General features: G+C 43.4%; 1 pseudogene; it reads left to right on the top strand.

Moving 5' to 3' along the window:
- Nucleotides 1-6: 6 nt before the first annotated feature.
- Nucleotides 7-8224, top strand: part of LOC117546921 — a 38830-nt pseudogene continuing 30612 nt past the window's right edge.

The raw sequence follows: 8224 nt of genomic DNA, 5'->3' as shown, positions 1-8224 counted from the left end.
CGCTCCCGCTGCTCATGCGTGTGACGGACGGGACGGTGCCGCGCCTCGCCGTCCCTGCTCCCCGTCTCTCCACGAACCTGGAAGATTATCCACAAACACAACAATGAAGGGATTTTACGCATAGCTCCATTTTACGCACACATTCACAGCGTTGCTTTTGGGTTTTTTTATTCCCTGCAAAAATGGCGACGGGGGCAGGCTGGCAGCCTCCGTACAGCACCTCGACTAGCAGCTCCAAATACTCCCCCTCTCCCACAGCCAGCATGTTTTACGACGGGAGTTTGACGCTGGATTACACGCAGGACCTGCATCTGAAGATGAGCAAGAAGATAGCCCAGCTGACCAAGGTGTGAGGGTGAATGCATGAAGCAGGGGGAAGTGTTCAGAGCATGCTGGGATATAAACACTGAGAGGGGTGTGCTGCTGCTGTGGGATGGAAACTGTAAACATGCTGATCTGTGCTGGTGTTTCTGACATGCAGTTTGGTGCAGGACTCTTCCCTGTTTTCTGTCTCATTGTGCATTCCTGCAGGAGCCTGAGACTCACATGTATCCATGCCTAAACTACCCTGTAGCTGCTGTGCATGTAGAACATAAGCCTTTCAACCCTTTTGAGGCCATTAGGTTTGCTAAAAATGTTGCTTTTTGACAGCATGTAGGTGATGTTGCTGCTGTGCATCCTCGCAGGGTTCATAGGTCACCATTTAATACCCAGAGGAGGCTTGTTTTGGATGCTTATGGGTGGTGGTGTTTTGGAAACAGTAGTTGTGAGTAAGTGCATTGAATGAATGACCCACAGCTGGGGTGTTTACGTTGTTAAAGCGAAGGGCCGGTGCAGAGTGGACTGACATAGAAGAGGCGATACAGATCTCCTGATATCTCTCCTCTGCGCAGGGTTATTCTCAGCCTCTTAACATTAGTATTTCACGAGTGATTACACAGAGAGTTTGACCATAAATACCTTTCTGCCAGCCCACAGTTTGTACCTGTGAATGTTTTTCCATCAGCGCTGAAGGGCCGAGGAGGTTATGTAATCCTGGAAGGATGCAGAGGCAGCGCTGCTTCTTTGTGCTCCACCTGCAACAGTGGAGGCTTTAAGAGACACTGTAGTGGTGTAGTGGAAGATTTAAGGTGGCAGCTACAGTTGACATCATCTACAGCCTTTTGTCTCGGATGACATGGAAGTATTATGGTGTGCAGGGGGAGACAAAGCAGAGCAGATTTGACATAACATGGCGATACTGTCCCAGAACTGAATGAGATACTGTGTACAGTGGGATAATCTGCACCGATACACACACATAGATTGGTTGTGTGGATGTGCAGGATTATAAAACAGGCTTGATTAAAATTGAGAGAGAGATTGGCACGATCCCACAGATTCCACACTCTGAAGGCAGTCCAAGAATGTGCTTTTTATTTCCCCCTCGTTTTTACATGGATTTCCTGCTCTTTCAAACAATGATATGCAGGATAGGTGCGCTCCCAAGATGTGTTTGAGAATTGACAACCTGGGCAGGGTTTTTTTTTCTCCTGGTGCATGCTGGGAAAGGCGCCACTGTACCCATGAAATATTCACCACACCAATAAAAAAGACGGGACACGAAGCTGCTATTATTAACCACAAATTGACCAAGCTTTTACTACACAGACTTACTAGGCAAACCCATTTAGACATATATTGTTTAAAATGTAGAGTAAGTTACTCATCGCATACTTTTATCAAATATATGATCAGTTATGGGAATCTATGTGCGGCCCTCTTTCTCCATTAAGGTACTTTTGGTTATAAAATCGTTTGAAACAAACATGGCCCCCGGGCTTTTAGGCCAATACAAAGAAAGCATTGACACTTTGCTGAATGTGTCATATTGCCACTTATGCACTTACTTATATTATACTTGATCAATCAATTAGTGGAATGACAGAGATAATCCAATATTTGTTATCATTGTTTTTATGCAGAAATTGTAAAAACGGTTAACATTTTCGAACATCCTTCCCCTAATGTGAGGCATTCTTTAGGTCGTATCAATGCAAATAAGATGTGTTTTGGTTTTAAATGATGGCTAAATAGTTTGTAGATCAATCCATATTGTTAGTAGGAAAGGAAGCAATGGATTCCTCAGGAGTTGGGGTGTATTTCACTGCAATTATCTTCTCATCTTTCCTGAAAAGCTGAACTCACTTCTCTCTCTGTGGGGTTTCCACATGGCATTGCTTTTTAAAAATTGAAGTGTTCTGCTAGGTGTGTGTGTGTCTGTCTGTCTGTCTGTCTGTCTGTCTGTCTGTCTGTCTGTGTGTGTGTGTGTGTGTGTGTGTGTGTGTGTGTGTGTGTGTGTGTGTGTGTGTGTGTGTGTGTGTGTGTGTGTGTGTGTGTGTGTGTGAGTGTGTCTGTCTGTCTGTCTGTCTGTCTGTCTGTCTGTCTGTGTGTGTGTGTGTGTGTGTGTGTGTGTGTGTGTGTGTGTGTGTGTGTGTGTGTGTGTGTGTGTGTGTGTGTGTGTGTGTGTGTGTGTGTGTGTGTGTGTGTGTGTGTGTGTGTGTGTGTGTGTGTGGCTCTTCTGTGTAAACACTGCATTGCTCCTCCTCTCATTCTTGCATAAAATACGCCTAAACCCATATTCTCTTTCAAGCTGTTGTGTGCTTCACTCGTTTCCCTTGTGGTATTGTTGGTGCATGTTTATAGTGAAGTGTGTGACAGCATTGTTCCTCTAATAATTGCAGCAGTTCTTTGAAGTAGAGCAGGTAGAAAGTAGGACAATTTCTAGTTGCAGAACCTTCTTGTTCGCCTGTTTTTAAAGAAAATCCCACATTACCTTGTAAAATCAACAACGAGAGAATCAGCTAAATGAAATGAAAGTGGATAGAAGTTCAATTAATAATAATAATATATAGCGCCTTTCATGAGACCCAAGGTCGCTTTACAAAGAAGAACAGGAGTAGGAACAAACAAAACAAAAGGCAGTCAGACAAACAGTCAGACAGACAAAACAACAAATAGCTTAGGGGCCAAAGGCCTTAGTAAACAGATGGGTCTGAGGGCCCTTTTGAAGGCGCCAAGCGTGGGGATGTTGCGGATCTGACTGAAGGCTCTGTCCCCGAAGGTTCGCAGTTGGTGCGGGGGGGGGGGGGGGGGGGGGGGGGGGGTAAGCAGAGTCTGGAGACCGCCGGTTCCGGGGTGGGGGCATGTGGGCGGAGGAGGTCCGATAAGTACTGGGGGGCATGGGCATGGAGGGACTTGAGGAGGGGGACTTTGTAGGATATGCTGGACTTGACCGGCAGCCAGTGGAGGTGGATGAGGGTGGGAGTGATGTGCTGCCACGGCTTGTATGTGAGTACCCTCAGTTTTGAACATACTGCAATTAAGCAATGCATCTCACTTTTGAACTACTATATGATACATATAGTATACATATCTGTCACATCCTTTGGTCCATGGGTAAATCATTTATCAATTGTTGTAATGGATGATAAAAGATGTCCATTTGACTTTGAGATAAGACAAAAGCTTAACCCAGAGAAGTTTGGTCATTTCTACTTGAAAATGACTTCCTGACAGTATTACTTCCAACACAGATCCTTGCTGTGTGAATTTCAACGCCTTTATTTCACGCAACAAAGAAACGTCATGATAAATATCCAGCGGGATCAGACAGTTATTGTCCCGGTGAAAGCAGACCATCTTTTCTGCTCTGATTGAGACTTTGATAACAATCTGTAGCGTTGTCAGGAGCTGCAAAGATTTAAGAATGACAGGCAGCCTTTCAGCCCATTACATCATTTTAAAGATCAGGGCCTCAAATGGATGGCATGATACTTTTGTTTATATTCAACCTCCTGACGCTAACATCATCTTATTCTCAGTATTTCAGACTCCGTTACTGCACCTGCAGCAGGACGCTTGAATAGCAATCGGCTGCTTTACATTCACCGTATTAGTCCTGTATGTTGACTGATTTTCAGCTTTAAATTACAGCTTGTTGCTTTAATGCATGGTTACGGTTCTCATACAAAATGCAGTGATCAGTTATTATAGTGGCTGCACAGCTGCATGAAATAATTCCCATTTAAGAAGGAAATGAGGCTGCAGAAAAGCTGTGATGGAGAACTGACACGCCCCCGTCGCTTTGGCTCGCACATGAGAGGACAAAAAGTCACTTAAAGATCGTATCAATTTTGAACATATAATGGGTGAAATGTATGCTGGGAAACTTCTGCAGCATCACTATACTTTATTTAAAATAGCATTTGAACACGATTTGAACATTTGCGACATATTTCAATAACATTTCTAATAATCGTGCAGCCCTATTTTGTGCAAAACGTCATCAAAAATGTGTCCCTTTCCTCACAGACTGGTTTTTTACATGTAAACACTTATTGTTTTAATAAACGGCATGAACATGATTGAATCTAATGGAGTCACCACGTGCTGTTTCTGCACAGCTAACTGGATCTAATGTGGTAGCGTGCACCCTGCTCTCTAACTGAGCATCACAGAGACACGTTTTGCCCTTCTGTCGCCTGCTGAGTTTGTGGAGGAGGTTGTGATATTGTGTGTAGCGTCGCTCGGGGAGAAGAGTGTGCTCCGAGTGTCCTTGGAGCATCAGATTCAAAGAGATTTTACACCACGACTGCTAAGTGAAAGCATCCAGCGTTCAGTGGACTAAAAGCTCAAGTGTCGCGGGATCCTGCGAGAATAAGACTTTCATTAATCCTTTAATTAATGAATCTGATGGTAACCCTGTGTAAAGAAAGAAAGCAAAGGGAACTTTTTTTAGTTGGATCAATAGTGATCGACTGCACAAAGTCTCCTTCAGAGGGACCGCCCTCCTGGGGGCCCTTTTGTCCTTTTACCCATAATTCCTCATCCGTTCTGCTCTGAGCAGCTCTGTATTGGACATATTGAGGATGAAAAAAACAACTGATAATGGGCCTATTGGTGCTATTGTCATCTTGACACCGAGTGATTGATTCCTCATGCTAACCTGATCCATGCTGCTGAAGGAACTCTTGATTAACGAGACTCCTCTGGGAGGTTTGAGTACGTTAAATCAACTTTCCAGGACTAGAAAGGATGCAGTCTAGAAGTTTGTTACCTTGTTTTATCATCTAGAGAGAAACATCATTATTTTAAAGAGTGTAAATAATGAGGCACATGGTTTATCTCCCTGTCAGCCCTGCATCTGTTCTCTGTGAAACTTCAATATATTGTATTATTAATACAGAGTGTTGTGTATATTGGACACATGCATGCTCTTCACTTCCATGCTCAGCTGCTCAGAAAATCTGCTTCATATCGTTATTGTTGTCTCCTATGTGGTGAAAAAACAACATGTACAGTGGTTGGATGCGTCTGTTGGTTATGGCTCGTCAGTTTGCAGCTGAGTGGTCGACAGATGCCAATCAAGCCGGTGGAAGACACACACTTTAACACGTTGAGATCAGGTGTAAACTCAGCTGTGTCTCAATCCAATACCTGTAAACCTCAATTTGATTTTATGAAGCTCAACGTGTGTAGATTTAGATTTGAATGCCAAGAAAATCCAAATACATACGTTTTTAGGTAATTGTTTTCAGAGGGGATCGGGTTCATGTTGTTTTTTACTTTCTGTCTTGTTTCAATAGGGGGGGGGGGGTAATAGAATTAGGTCTGTTCATCGATCTGATGGGCTCCGTTTCAGCACTACACAACAACCAGTGTAGATCAATATACAGGAAAACAATAAATGACTGGACGATCAGATGTCCACCCTCAGTTCAGGACACAAATACTACAAGGCATACTCCTGTGAGAGCGAGGAGGAGATGAGAGGCGAAGATGCAGAACAATAAGAGGCCGGATGAAAGAGAGGAGAGAGAGATGAAAGCAGCAGAACACCAGCGTCATTAATAATATAATCATGTATAATGGAGGGAACGTCTCATGGCTGACTTACTGCTGGGAATCAAAGCCGCACACTGGAGGAGAACAGCGGGCGAACGTGCGAATTACTCTGCTTTCTCTGAGCACTCAAACACACCGTCGAGGTGATGTTACGCTGAGGAAAAAACATGCAGGAAGAGGCAGAATAACCAGCGGCAACAATCAGTTATTTTGTCACATGTTCATGATGAAGGTATCAAAAGAGGCCCTATTCTGCTTGTTGGGGTCTTGTCCTTCCTGTAGTGTGTTATATAGGTTTTTGTGAATGTGAATGGTGTTCAAAAACAAATCTCAACCTCCTCCAACTTTCCTAAGTGAAAAACGACCCGCTTTTAGGACCATTTGAAGTTGCTTATAACAGCAGTGATTTTAGTATTTCCTGCCAGATTAAGCACATTGGCATTTCAAGGGGTGTTAATGTCAGAAAGCATACATGCTTGTGTTACCATGCCTTATGGAGGATAATTACCATGTGTTGTCCATTACTTTTCACACAGTTTCTTCCCTTACCTTTAAGTGGAACAAAGTGTAGCCGTGGGGATTTAATTCAGCTGACCACGACAGAATATCAGCCGCTCACCAGGGGCTTCAATTTGCTGAAGCTTAAGCTTTTTTAAATCCTGCATATCATTTACCTGCAGCACGTATTAAACCTACTTATATTTCTGTGAGGGAGAGCGCCAGCATGACGGACAAGATGTTATTCACTTAGCATCAGACTCTCAGGTGAACTTTAAAGAGGCCCTTTCCTGTAGTGTGTAATGTATAGGCTTTAGTGCATGTAAATGGACGAATTGGCTAGCAGTCTAAGGGGCCGTTGACCAATCACAACAGAGCCTGCCAGCTAACCAATCAGAGCAGACTGGGCTCTGGTTTCAGACAGAGGGTGAACATAGGTGCTGCAGCACAGACAGTATGAGAAAAATAAAAAGCTTTTTGAACATTCAAGCGTGGAGACATGTCACAGTAGAGACACTACATACTGATATACAACTGAACATCAGCAGGAGAGGACTCTTTAAAGTAGAGACACTACATACTGATATACACCAGAAGATCAGCAGGAGAGGACTCTTTAAAGTAGAGACACTATACGGATATACACCTGAACATCAGCAGGAGAGGACTCTTTAAAGTAGAGACACTACATACTGATATACACCTGAACATCAGCAGGAGAGGACTCTTTAAAGTAGAGACACTACATACTGATATACACCTGAACATCAGCAGGAGAGGACTCTTTAAAGTAGAGGACACTACATACTGATATACACCTGAACATCAGCAGGAGAGGACTCTTTAAAGTAGAGACACTACATACTGATATACACCTGAACATCAGCAGGAGAGAACTCTTTAAAGTAGAGACACTACATACTGATATACACCTGAACAATCAGCAGGAGAGGACTCTTTAAAGTAGAGACACTGCATACTGATATACACCTGAACATCAGCAGGAGAGGACTCTTTAAAGTAGAGACACTACATACTGATATACACCTGAACATCAGCAGGAGAGGACTCTTTAAAGTAGAGACACTACATACTGATATACACCTGAATATCAGCAGGAGAGGACTCTTTAAAGTAGAGACACTACATACTGATATACACCTGAACATCAGCAGGAGAGGACTCTTTAAAGTAGAGACACTGCATACTGATATACACCTGAACATCAGCAGGAGAGGACTCTTTAAAGTAGAGACACTACATACTGATATACACCTGAACATCAGCAGGAGAGAACTCTTTAAAGTAGAGACACTACATAGTGATGTACACCTGAACATCAGCAGGAGAGGACTCTTTAAAGTAGAGACACTACATACTGATATACACCTGAACATCAGCAGGAGAGGACTCTTTAAAGTAGAGACACAACATACTGATATACACCTGAACATCAGCAGGAGAGGACTCTTTAAAGTAGAGACACAACATACTGATATACACCTGAACATCAGCAGGAGAGGACTCTTTAAAGTAGAGACACTGATGATGTTCTCGGCTCATTTGGCTTTGTGCGTTTTGCCTCGGTTTGTCCAGTTCATGCAAACAAAAGATCACTTTAGACACATACAAAGGCTGCGAGTGTCTTTCTGTGCATATCACTGTCTCTAGTCCTCTCCTGCTGTTATTGGTATCGATTCCTCTGCACTCTGAATACACATCTATCGATCGGTGAAACTTCAGCTCCATGTTTTCATCCTTTCTCTCTGGTGTTTAATCATTCTCCTGTCTGTCTGCAGGTGATCTACGCGCTCAACACCAAGAACGACGAACACGAGGA

Source organism: Gymnodraco acuticeps, unplaced genomic scaffold (assembly GCF_902827175.1).
Source record: "Gymnodraco acuticeps unplaced genomic scaffold, fGymAcu1.1, whole genome shotgun sequence".
In the NCBI taxonomy this organism is placed as follows: Eukaryota; Metazoa; Chordata; class Actinopteri; order Perciformes; family Bathydraconidae; genus Gymnodraco; species Gymnodraco acuticeps.
Note: the sequence above shows the minus strand (reverse complement) of the source record. Positions and strands in the feature narration are given on the sequence as shown.